The sequence below is a fragment of the Chrysochloris asiatica genome, unplaced genomic scaffold (genome assembly GCF_000296735.1).
Source record: "Chrysochloris asiatica unplaced genomic scaffold, ChrAsi1.0 scaffold00417, whole genome shotgun sequence".
In the NCBI taxonomy this organism is placed as follows: Eukaryota; Metazoa; Chordata; class Mammalia; order Afrosoricida; family Chrysochloridae; genus Chrysochloris; species Chrysochloris asiatica.
Genome location: NW_006408935.1, coordinates 163,639 through 175,972, shown reverse-complemented (window position 1 = coordinate 175,972; position 12,334 = coordinate 163,639). Strand labels below are relative to the sequence as shown.

The window sequence follows — 12,334 nt, the reverse complement described above, 5'->3', positions numbered from 1 at the left end:
GATGGCATCAAGAACATCACAAATGAATATTGCAAAGGTTCATTTAAAAGACAGGAAAGAAAAGAACAAAGTAGATGTTAAAAGAGAGTCTGAGAGGTGCTCTTAGACATAGAGAATCTAAAGCCACTGGAAGAAATGCTGAAGTGAGAGTTGCACAGAAAATTTCCAAGGGCAGCTTGAGAAGCCAAAGTAAAATAATGAAACAAGCAAAGATCTGGAGTTAGAAATCCAAAAGGTGAGAAAATGCTCAGAATTTCTCAAGCTGAAAGAGCTGGTGCAATACGGAAGGATTCTAGGGGAAAATTATTGAATGATGCATGAAGCATCAAAGCAAGATGGCTGGGGAACCATCAAGGCAAGCAATCGAGTCCATTAAGAACAAACGCCCCTCCAAGACTGAAACTCAATTGGAATACATGAGCAGGCATGTAGGCTCTCTGGTGACCACGTTGGTCTACTGGTGAGTGGAAGAGGGGGAAAGGCAGAAATGAAGATATGGGCTGAGCTCAGCCACTTTCTATAGACTCCCGTCAACCTTGAGATCAGAGAGAAAAGCTGAAGGGCTGGTTGGTCCAAAGTATGGTGAGACCTGGGGACTCCTGAGCCCATGGACAAGGACATAGCCATGGAGGGATGCAGCTGAGAGTGAGGTGTCCAGCTGCTATGAAGTGATGGGAGATGCAGAAGAACATCAAAACTTGCAGATAGTACCCATTTAACCTAGCTTCAATGGCTTGATAATCAGAACTCGACTAGAGGAAGATTAAAAAAATATTTTTTTTTATAAAGGAAACAAGTGTAAATTGCTACAATTTGATGAACTTGACCTATACTTACAGGTGTAGTAGCTCAAAATACCAACTGAGAGGGAAGGAGTCTTCATATCAAGGACCATTCCTATGGACGGGCAACTTAGACATTGGCTACCTAAAATGGGAATGGGACGGCTATAAAGACATGACGTGATTGGCTTGCAAGTTTTCAAGAGGGAGTTTCATTTCAGAGTGTGCAGGGGAAGGTAGAATCCCCACTGAATAGTTTTCATCTTATCTAGATGGGTCTGGTGAAAGGAGATGGGGATAAGATTCCCATGATTCAATAGTGAGTAATTGTTATCATGACTAATTGTGACTGTCACAACTATAAAGGTAGAGGTTTTGTAACACAAAGGGGGTAGTAGTTAATCTTACATTTCAGGAATAGAGGACCCTAGGACCATCAAGGCAGAAAAGCATGAGTGGAATGTGGAACCTTATCCAGGGAAAGTGACACTAGAGATGGAGGCAGAGGGGATGACATGGAAAGACAGAGCAGCTGAGGACTCTAGACTCATGGAAGGAGAAAGGCTGTGTGCTGGTGGCCAGGAGGCAGGCTTGCAGAAAGTGCCCTTCAGTTGTTTAAATGATTATATATTCTTGAGTGTTTTTGTGTACATCCAAAAAACAAAAACAAAAACCCCCAGAGGGAATAAAAGCAAATACTGTTGAAATTATGATGCACAGAGGGGATTGTAATCATTACAATGAAATGAAATACGATAGGATGAGTGTAAAACCGATGTTCTCGCATGTAAACTATCACTCAATTCACAATAAAACATTAAAAAGTAGAAGAATATGGAAGGAATACACAGAGTCACCCTACCAAAGAGAAATGGTCAATGATTTGAAGAGGTAGTATATGGTCAAGACCTGATGGTATTGAAGGAAGAAGTCCAAACTGCACTGAAGGCATTGGCAAAAACCTAGGTTTTATGAATTCATGGGATACAAATTGCGATGTTCCAACCAACTTATGCAGCACTGTTGCTCACTTGCCAATGCCAAGAAATTTGGGAGACAGTTACCTGGCCAAATTATTGACAAAATCCATATTTGTGCCTATCCCAGTAGAAAGTGGGAATCATTGAACAATATCAATGCACATGCAAGTAAAATCTTGCTGATGATCTATCAAAAATAGTTGCAGGGAGATGACAGGAATTCAAGCCAGATTCAGAAGAAGATGTGGAACAAGTTCTGACTCATAGTGACCCTGTACAGGGTTTCTGAGGAACAGCTGGTGGGTTTGAATCATTGACTTGTGGCTAGCAATCCAGTGCGTATCCTAAAGAGCATAGCAGGAATACCAGAAAGATATTACTTGTGCTTTATTGACTATGCAAAGGCATTCAACTTTGGGGATCATAACAAACTGGATAACATTGTGAAGAATGGGTACTCCAGAACGCTTAATTGTGCTTAAGATGAACCTGCACATAGACCAAGAAGCAGTCATTCAAACAAGAGGACACTGAATGGTTTAAAATCAGGAAAAGGATGTCTCAGGTTGTATCCTTTCATCATACTTACTCAGTTTGTATGCTCAGCAATGATCTGAGTAGCTGGATTATATGAAGGAAAATGTGGTATCAGGATCAGAGGAAGACTCATTAACAACCTGCGATATGCAGATAATACAACCATGCTTGCTGAAAGCGAAGGGGACTTAAAATAGTTACTGATAAATTTCAAAGACCACATCCTACGATATGGGTTGCACCTTAATGTAAAGAAACAAAAAATCTTTTGCTTGATCTAAGTACAGTAACTTAGTCTGAACTCTTAGGTATCTCTGCTCCACGGGCACCCTGTCTGGCTCCTTGAGGTTCACCGTCACACAGCCTCCTTATCTGGTCATCATTCACTCAGCAATATGTTTAGAGTGGTTACTTTGTGCCAGACACTGGACTAACCAATGCGGGGGGAGGTTGGGGGAGATGGACAATGACACAGAGCTGGTCAAGATAAACAGACAGCACGATTTCAGCCTCTAACTCTTTGGATGCTATGAGTCTTCCAGCGAATCATCATACGTGTGACTGGTCTTGGGAATTCTCGACACCACAGATTCACAGAGATGGATTAGTCCCCAGAGCCCCAGCCCATGAACACAGCCAAGTGTAAAAAGGATCTGGAATGATACAAATGATTATACACATATTGATATGAGGAGGAGGAGGGGGTAGTGAAGGTATATCAGGTGGTCTGATGTAGTTGCAGCAAAAGGCAGGTTTCCCTGGGGAAATGAGGTCTGAGATGGGAATCTGAACTCTGAAAGGGGATAAGAAGGAGGGGTGGCATATGCAAAGGTCCTGTGGCACCATCTTCAGCTGTCTTTTCTTTTTCTACTACTGGGGTTCAGTTCTCCTCACCTTTCATAATTTTTGGTCTCCTTGCTTCTTATTGCTCCCCTCCAGGATTGACAAACTACAAACTAGGAGTCAAATCTTGCCAGCTGCCTGTCTTGATATGGTCCTTGAGCTAAGATTGGTTTTAACTAACCAGGGGCAGCTCAGAAGAAAGGCCTGGCAACCTGCGTCTGAAAAATCAGCCATTGCAAGCATTATAGAGCACAGTTCTACTCTGACACACATGGGGTTACTAAAAGTCAGAACTGACTGGTTCATTCTATAGAATGACTCAGGTGAGGGTTTGTACTGAAGCACACGTCCTGCCTAAACTTGGTTTAAACCTGGCTCTCTATACCCTTTAGACCAGTCTACATGGATTTCCCACTGCATAGCGTAGTCCCAAAGCAGTTTCCCTCTCAGCACAGGAACTTTGCACTGATCTGTCCCAAGGAGGGATTATACCTGAGGCAACTGGAGGCAGGCCAGCTTCCCCAGACAAACCATGATAAAGATTTCTGAAACTGTTGTTTCAGAGCCATTTGTTTTTTAAATGAAATGGCACTACCACCACCTGGTGGCTATTTCCTCTAACTGTAGTTTCAAGTCAGATTTCTTTCTTTTTTTTTGAGCCGAGTTTGGCTCACTCATCATCAGTTTGTTGCTGTGATGTTAGAAGTTATGTCAGCGCCATTGTATTTCCAGTTCCAACACATTCACAGGTTACAGTGGAACTTCCAGACTAAGACTAGGAAGAAAAGCCTGGCAATCTACTAAAAATCAGCCAATGAAAGCCCCATGGATCACAAATGTTGCCCCAGACTTTGTTATCAGGAGGATCCAATTGAAACAAGCGAAACTCTCAGACAGGCGGATTGACACAAGGAATGAAACAACGCACTCAAGCACTCCAGTGATTGCACAGGTGGCGCAGAACCAGGCATTACTTTGTTTGAGCATACGGTAGCCATGATTTGGGGACACAATTCACTCTGTAACAACTAGTAATCGTCTCAGCAATCGTTTGGTGTCCCTGGGTGGTGCAGACACTTAACACACTTAGATACAAAGTTCAGAGGCACCTTTAAAGAAATACCTGGTGATGTACTTCTGAACATCCAACCACTGGAAACCCTAGGGACCACAGTTCCCTCTGACACATGTGGAGATGTCATGAATCAGGATCAGCTTGATGGCACCTGGTTTTACTTTCCTCTGGATGCTGAGCTCTTTGTGTTAGGAGCGATGTCTTAGCTCCTCAGTGTTGTTGTAACTATATTCAAGAGGATTTTCAAGGCTGTGGCCTATTGGAAACAGTTTGCCAGGCCTTTCTTACCAGCTGCCTCTGGCTGAGCTTGAACCACTAACTTTTAGGTTGGTTGTTCAGTGCTTAGCTATTTGCACCACTCTGAACCTCTTTCTACAAGCACAAGGTGTAGGAATTCAACATAATTTGGGGGGAAAGCAATACAATTCATGACCAACGAATTTCATCTCTATTTTCCTTGTCCTCAAAAGTGGTCTTGGATGTGGTTAAAAAAACCACACCAAATCAAGGAGCTCTGGTAGCGTTGTTGTTGTTGTTATGTGCCGTGGAGTCGGTTCCAACTCATAGCCACCCTGTACAGGGTTTCCGAGGCTGTAAATCTTTACGGGAGCAGAACGCCTCATCTTTCTCCCACGGAACAGCTGGTAGCTTCAAACTGCTGACCTTGCGGTTCACAGCCTGATTCATAACCACTACGCTACCAGAGCGAACCACAAGGTCAGCAGTTCGAAACTACCAGCTGCTCCCTGCAGAAAGATAAGGCTTTCTGCTCCTGTAGAGTTTACAGCCTCGGATACTCTGTACAGGAACTGACTCCACGACACATAACAACAACAACAAAGCAAAAGAAGTTTCCATCAAGTCAATTCTAACTCATGGTGACCCTATGTCCCACAGTAGAATTGTGTTCCATAGAGTTTTCAAGATTGTGTCCTTTTGGAAGTAAATTGCTTGGCCTTTCTTCCAAGGTGTCTCTGCGTGGTTCGAACCTCCGCACTTTCAGTTAGTAGCCAAGCACTTAATTGCTTATGTCACCCGGGAACTACTTCCAGAAGGGCCAGGAATTCAACACATATTTTGGAAGGGCTACAATAAAATCCGTAACAGATGGGACCCATCTCTATGTCCCCAGGAGCGGTCTTGGCTGCAGTAGACAGCCAGTAACTCTTTTGTCCTAGCACAGAGAAGAGGATGCTTTTCCTATGAGCTTCCTCAGAGCCACCTTCATGTCCTTGTTCCTTAGGCTGTAGATAAAAGGGTTCAGGACAGGGATGATCACTCCACACATCAGGGCCGCTGCCTTATCTTTCTTTGAGGAGGCGGGTGACGCAGGCTGCAGGTACACGGCGAAGATGGTCCCATAGAATAGCGACACCACAGTGAGATGGGAACCACAGGTGGAGAAGGCTTTCCACTTGCCCTCGGCTGAAGGAATCTTAAAAACTGCCCGGAAGATGCAGATGTAGGAGAAAAGGATGCAGGACAGAGGGCTGATGCCCATGACAATGCCAAAAGCAAAGATGACTAGCTCGTTGATGTGTGTGTCAGAGCAGGAGAGCTTCAACAGGGGCATGAGATCGCAGAAGAAGTGGGGGATCTCAGAGCCAGCACAGAAAGTCAGCTGGGCCATAAGGGAGGTGTGCACCAGGGACTGGAGGTTGGTGATCACCCACGGGCCCCCCACCAGCAGCCCACATACACGGGGGCTCATGATGACCGAGTAGTGCAGAGGGTGGACAATCGCTACGAAGCGGTCAATGGCCATTATGGCCAGCAGGAAGCTGTCCATGGTGCCGAACAGGTGGAACGCGTACATCTGTGCCAGGCAGCCCACATAGGGGATGGCTCTGCTCTGGACCTGGATGTTCACCAGCATTTTGGGGACGGTGGTGGAGGAGAAGAAGATGTCAACGAAAGACAGATTGGCGAGGAAGAAGTACATAGGTGTGTGGAGGTGGGAGCTTGTGACAATGGCCAGAATGATGAGCAGGTTCCCAGTGATGGTGACCAGATACATGGGCAGGAACAGCCCAAAGAGGAGGGGCTGATGCTCAGGCTTTTCTGAGAGTCCCAGGAGGAAGAATTCAGAGACTGTTGTTTGGTTTTCAGGTTCCATGGACAGTCTATGTCCCCTGGAAAAATGGAGGGAGCAACATAAAGCTGAGAGTTGGAGGTTCAAGCCCCAGCTTCCCATTGAGACCTATATGATTCTGTTAAAGCCCTTTGAATCCTTACATTCTATTGTCTTAAACTAAGGAGTTCCTGGGTGGTGCGAACAGTTAGGCACTTGGCAGCTAGTCAACTAAAAGGTTATTAGTTTTAACCCTCCCAGAGGTGCCTCAGAAGAAAAGTCTGGCAATCTGCTTCTGAAAGTTCAGTTGTGAAAGACCTATGAAATACTTCTACTCAGCACACATGGGGTTGCCATGAATCAGAGTTGATCTGATGGCAATTAGTTAGATTTTTGTTGCTATTGTTTTTTTGTAAACTATCTTCAATGGAAGGAGCCCAGGTCGTTAAGTGCCATGCTGCTAACCAAAAGAATGGTGGTTTGAACCCACCAGGCATTCCATAGGAGAAAAATGTGGCTGTCTGATATGTAAAGATCACACACTTAGAAACCATATTGTTGTTGTTGTTGTTAAGTGCCTTTGAGTCGGTTTTGACCCATAGCGACCCTGTACAGGATTTCTGAGGCTGTAAATCTTTACCGGAGTAGAATGCCTCATCTTTCTCCCACGGAGTGGCTGGTTGTTTTGAACTGCTGTCCTTAAGGTTCACAGCCCGATTCGTAACCACTACACTACCAGAGCGCTTAGATATGGGCCAGTTCTATTCTAGAAGGTTGCTGTGACTTGGAATTGAGTCGATGACAATAGGACTTAAAAAAAAAAATCTTCGGTGGGTTTCTATTTCCCCAAATGATGCTTTCTATCCTAAGGGAGTGACTCAGAGACTTAATGAATTGAAAGATGTTGCCAATGCTGTTATCATTGTTAAGGGCTGTCGAGTTGGTTCATACTCATAGAGACCCTGTATAGAGTTTCCGAGGAGTGGCTGGCAAGTTTGAACCGCTGACCTTGAGGTCCATTGCTGATCCTACAGTGCCGTGTTAGCTGCTGTCAGATTTCCCCCTGACTCATGGCAACCTTGTGTACAGTGGATTGGAACATTGCCTGGTCCTGTGCCATCCCTATGATTGGTTGCAAATTGGAAACTTGTGATGGTCGTTGGCTGGTTTTTGGAAGTAGATGATTAGGTCTTTCGTCCTAATCCATCTTAGTGTAGAAGCTCCATTAAAGCCTGCTCAGAATCACAGCAACATGCAACCCTCCACTGACAGATGGGCATTGGCTGTGTGGGGACACAAGCTGGGACTTGAACCTGGGAGTAATCTTCCCAGAAAACTAAGCCAATCAGAATCAACTCTGAACTGAGAGCTGATGCAGTATAAGAGAACTTGGTGTTTTCCTTCCTTTCTTTCCTCTCTCTACCCCTCGTTTCTTTCCCTCGTCTCTCCCTATCAAAAAGATACAATCTTAGCATTACTTTGGTGTTAGGGATTGAGGAAATCAAGACAGGATGTAAAAGTATCACTCTACCTCTGCTTTCGATGAACTCCCAAGTGATTGGAGACACTTCAGGATCTGCTGCGTCTGCAGTAGACAGCCTCTGACCTGTTGTGACAAAGACCAGGATTTATCATTTGGGGTACAAGCATAAAATCCATTGCTGTTGAGTCCGTTCCAACTCATGGAGTTTCCATAGAGCTTCACAGCAAACCTGCGCTTCATAGGTGTGATGCTGTAGGAGAAGCACTGAACTGCTAACTACAAGGTCAGTGGTTTAAACCCACCAGCCACTCCTTGGAAGCCCTGGACAGGATCGCTATGAACCGGAATCAACTCAGCCACACTTAATAACAGCAACAACAATCTTTATGGGAATAGATCACCAGCACTTTCTTCCACAGTATTGCTGGGTGGATTTGAAAAATGCCAGCCTTTAGGTGCTTAACCATTTTACTACTCAAGGGCCTTTCTGTGACACTGTAGGACACGTGCAGAACTGCGTGGTTGATTTGAACCACAATGCTGGTGGTTCAAACTCACTAGCTGCTCCTCAGAAGCCCTATACCAGATCATTGTGAGTAAAAACTGACTCAACGGCACTTAACAACAACAATTATATATAGTAGACACCTTCTCACCTATTGTGATGGAGACTAATTAGTATCAGTGTGGGTGGAAATATAAATGTGATACAATCAGGCCTTTTTCCAAGTAGGGATTTGATGATGGTGGGTATACATTGCTTTCTTGCCATATACACAAACCATCACCTGCAATATCAATTTGTTTCCTTAACATGGAGCAAGAAGTTAAGGATCTTTTCCAAACAATCTGGGTATCTGAGCCTTCTAGATTTTGTCAATTGTCACCCAAATCATTTTCAGCTATCTTGCTCACATCTTGTTTGACAGCAATTTGAAAATGTTTATGAGATTAAAAAATATTTTCAAAATTTTGCCATTTTAACCATTTCTTAAAGTTTAAAATTCAGGGGTATTCACTGCATTAATCTTGTTGTGCAACTATCAGCACTATCAATTCTGAAAGTTTTTCATCACCTCAAACGGAAACTCAGTACCCTTCAACAATGAATCCCCATTTCCTCTCTCCTCTGGGCCCAAGCAACCTCCAATAGACTTTGTTCTCTGTGTGTTTGCTTAGTCTAGATATATGCCCATTTAGGACCCACACTCAATACTAGTCCTTTTCCATCTGGTTTATTTCACTTAAGGTTCAGCCATACTGCAGTATGTATCAGAACTCTGTAAAAATATATTTAGTATGGCTGTACCACATTTTGTTTATCCATTCATCTGGTGATGGACACTGGGTGTTTTTAAGTGATTAATTCTTTTGTTGTTGTTGTTAAGTGCCGTTGAGTCGGTTCCGACCCATAGCGACCCTGTACAGGGTTTCCGAGGGTGTAAATCTTTATGGGAGTAGAAAGCCTCATCTTTCTCCCGCGGAGCGGCTGGTAGTTTCAAACCGCTGACCTTAAGGTTCGCAGCCCGATTCGTAACCACTACTCTACCAGAGCTCCATAATTAATTCCTTTAGTGGTTCTTTTTTATTAAGTCTGTCTAAACTGCGGGTTAATATGCTGGACTGTAAGGTTGGTGGTTCAAGCTCACCAGCTGCTCCTCGGAAACCCTATACGGGGTCACTGACAACATCTGTCTATAAACAGTAAAATTTGCAAAAGCTGGAAACCGTGTAAGGCAGAAACCTGCCAGAGAAGGAAAGCTCAATGTTTTCTACAAAAACAAGTAATAGAAAAGTGGTAAAAACTGCATCCTGACCAAGGCGGAAAACTTGCAAGGCCCAGAAAAACCAGGCAGACCCATTGAGGTCCAGAGCTCACAGTTTTCACTACATCTATCTACCTGGGGTGGCACTATAAGGTCAGCACTGGGCTGCTAACCACAAAGTTGGTGGTTCAAACCTACCAGTCACTCCTTGGAAACCGTATACAGAGTAGCTATGAGTCATAACTGCCTTGACAGCCCTTAACAACAATCTACATCTCTTTTTCCTCCCTCCCTTCCTTCTTTCCTGCTTTCCACAATTTGGTTCTTTCCTTTCCATATTATGTAATTAAATGATAGAATCACCTCAGTAATGGCAACCTGCAGTTTGGAGTGACATTGTTGTTGTTGTTGTGAAGTCGAGTTGATTCTGACCCATAGCGACCCTGTATAGGGTTTCCTAGGAGCAGCTGGTGAGCTTGAACCGCCGATCTTGCAGTTCAAACAGGTTTGCAGTCTGGCGCATTAACCCACAGCGCCCCTCCAGGACTCCATCAGTTTGGAGTGACATACAATGATGTAATTGTTGACAGCAGCGATGAACACTCAGCATGCTGAGGGGGATGGTTACTTTCAGAGGAAGTGGAGGCTAAGGATGAAGGTAAAGAGTTGGTGAGGGGGAGGTTTTAAAAGGAGTTTTACCAAAAAGAAAATCTGGAGCTTTAAAACTGTTGGTATTTTGGAAGCACAAATTTGCCATGAGCAGTAGAGTTGTAGAGGACCAAGTCATTTTAAATTTCCTCATGTTCCAGATAAGCCTGCACTGTCAATGGCAAAAGTTTTGCACCCTCAATAAAATATGCATTATCATATCAAAGAATCGATTAAAAATTGTTTTTGCTGTCAATCAAACATCTGAGACACAATGCAGGATGTTCCAAGGTAAATTCTTGTCACCAAAGAGACATTGAGTCAATTCCAACTCATAATGACCCTGTGGGACAGAGTGTTGTTGTTCGGTACTGTCTAATCGGTTCTGACTCATGGTGACCCTCTGCAGGTTTCCGAGGAGGGGCTGGTGGGTTTAAGCTGCAGACTTGGTAGTTAGCAGTCCAGTGCTTATTCTACAGTGCAATACCAGGACCCCAGAGTAGAAGAGCCCCAAAAGGTTTCCAAGGCTGTGTTTTGGACGGAAGCAGACTATCATCTTTCTCCCATGGAGTGACTGGTGGATTGGAACTACTGACCTTGTGGTAAGCCGCAGAACATTTAACCCCTGTGACACCAGGGTTCTTTTCAAAATGACAAAGGTGTGCTGAAGGGCTTACTTGATGGAAAACAAGTATGTTGTGTGCTTATATTTGTAGCTAATGTGACGACAAGGAAAGCAAGTTTATAAAATACCATTTTGATAGGAGCTAATTTAAGAAATGTTTGGTAAGGTGGAGGGTCAGAGAGAAAGAGGAAAACCCCCAGCAAGATGGATTGGCAAAGTGGCAGCATCCATGGGCTCAAGTGTGGCAACAATGATTAGGTTGGCCCAGGATCGGGCAGTGTTTCATTCTGTTGGGTGCACAGGGTGACTATGAGTCAGTACCGACTCGATGACACCTAACAACAACAATATAAGAAATGGAGTCCTGGTGTGGCTCTGTGGGTTAATGCGCCAGACTGCAAAGCCGTTTGAACTTCAAGGTCTGCAATGCAAGCTCACCAGCTGCTCCTCGGAAACCCTATACAGGGTCGCTATGGGTCGGAACCGACTTGGCGGCATTTAACTACAACAATATAAGAAATAGTGACTCCTCTGATATATACTTCAGAGCTAGAAATGCAAATACTTGGGCAGGTTCTGAAATAGTCTCACCCAGCCATTTTTGAATTGTTAGTTGGAGTGTTGCATCTATTTAAAAAGACGCTTTGTGGTCCTTCCAAACCAGTTTAATCTGTAGAATCAGAGGCCGCTGCATTTGTTGGACAGTTTGAAACTGACGGCCACTACGTGTTAAAAGCCTGGAGATGCATTTCACCCTCATTAGATGGCTACCTCCAGAAAAATGGGAGGCTTGTGTGTTGCTACAATGCTAAACAGGTTTCATCAAAACTTTCAGACTAAGGCAGACTAGGGGAAAAGGTCTGGTGATCTAATTCTGAAAATCAGCCGTTGAAGACCCCAAGAATCACAACACCCAATTCTAGGGATGGCACAGGACCAGACAGCATTGTGTTCTGTTGTGCTTGGGGTCACCAGGAATTGGGACCCAACTAAACAGCAACTAACAAAACAATCGCAATAACAACTACACTTCATTTCCCACTGCTGTGTGCGGCAACTCTTGTTCCTTCCTGGGGTGAGGAATTTCAAGCTGAGCTCATGTGCTAAGGAAAAATATTCCATTACAAGTATCTAAAATTCGAATATCTCTGCCTTCCAAGGAACATTAGTCTCCAGAAAGATTTAAGGGTTGCTGACATAGGATAGGATGGAAATGGGAGAACATATAGGCAGGTCCGACCAAGTAAGGATATGGGTGACTCCAAGATGTTGCAAGAGTGGAAAAGAAATCTGAGTAGCCTCTAGGAGTAGGACGCTTGGAGGTGGAAGACGTGTCTAGAGGGACTTTCATGAATGTTAAAAGGTCTCTGGGTGGCACACATGTTCCCCCTCAACCACTAACTTAAAGGTAGGCTGTTTGGGTCCAGCCAGTAGCACCATGGAAGAAAGACCTGGCGATCTGCATCTGTAAAGTTTACAGCCAAGAAAACCCCTCGGAGCATGATTCTACTCCATGTCACACAG

The 12,334-nt window shown here is 44.2% G+C and overlaps 1 pseudogene; it reads right to left on the bottom strand.

Moving 5' to 3' along the window:
* Positions 1-5,303: 5,303 nt before the first annotated feature.
* On the bottom strand, positions 5,304-6,333 carry LOC102811496 (annotated as a pseudogene).
* Positions 6,334-12,334: the final 6,001 nt, after the last annotated feature.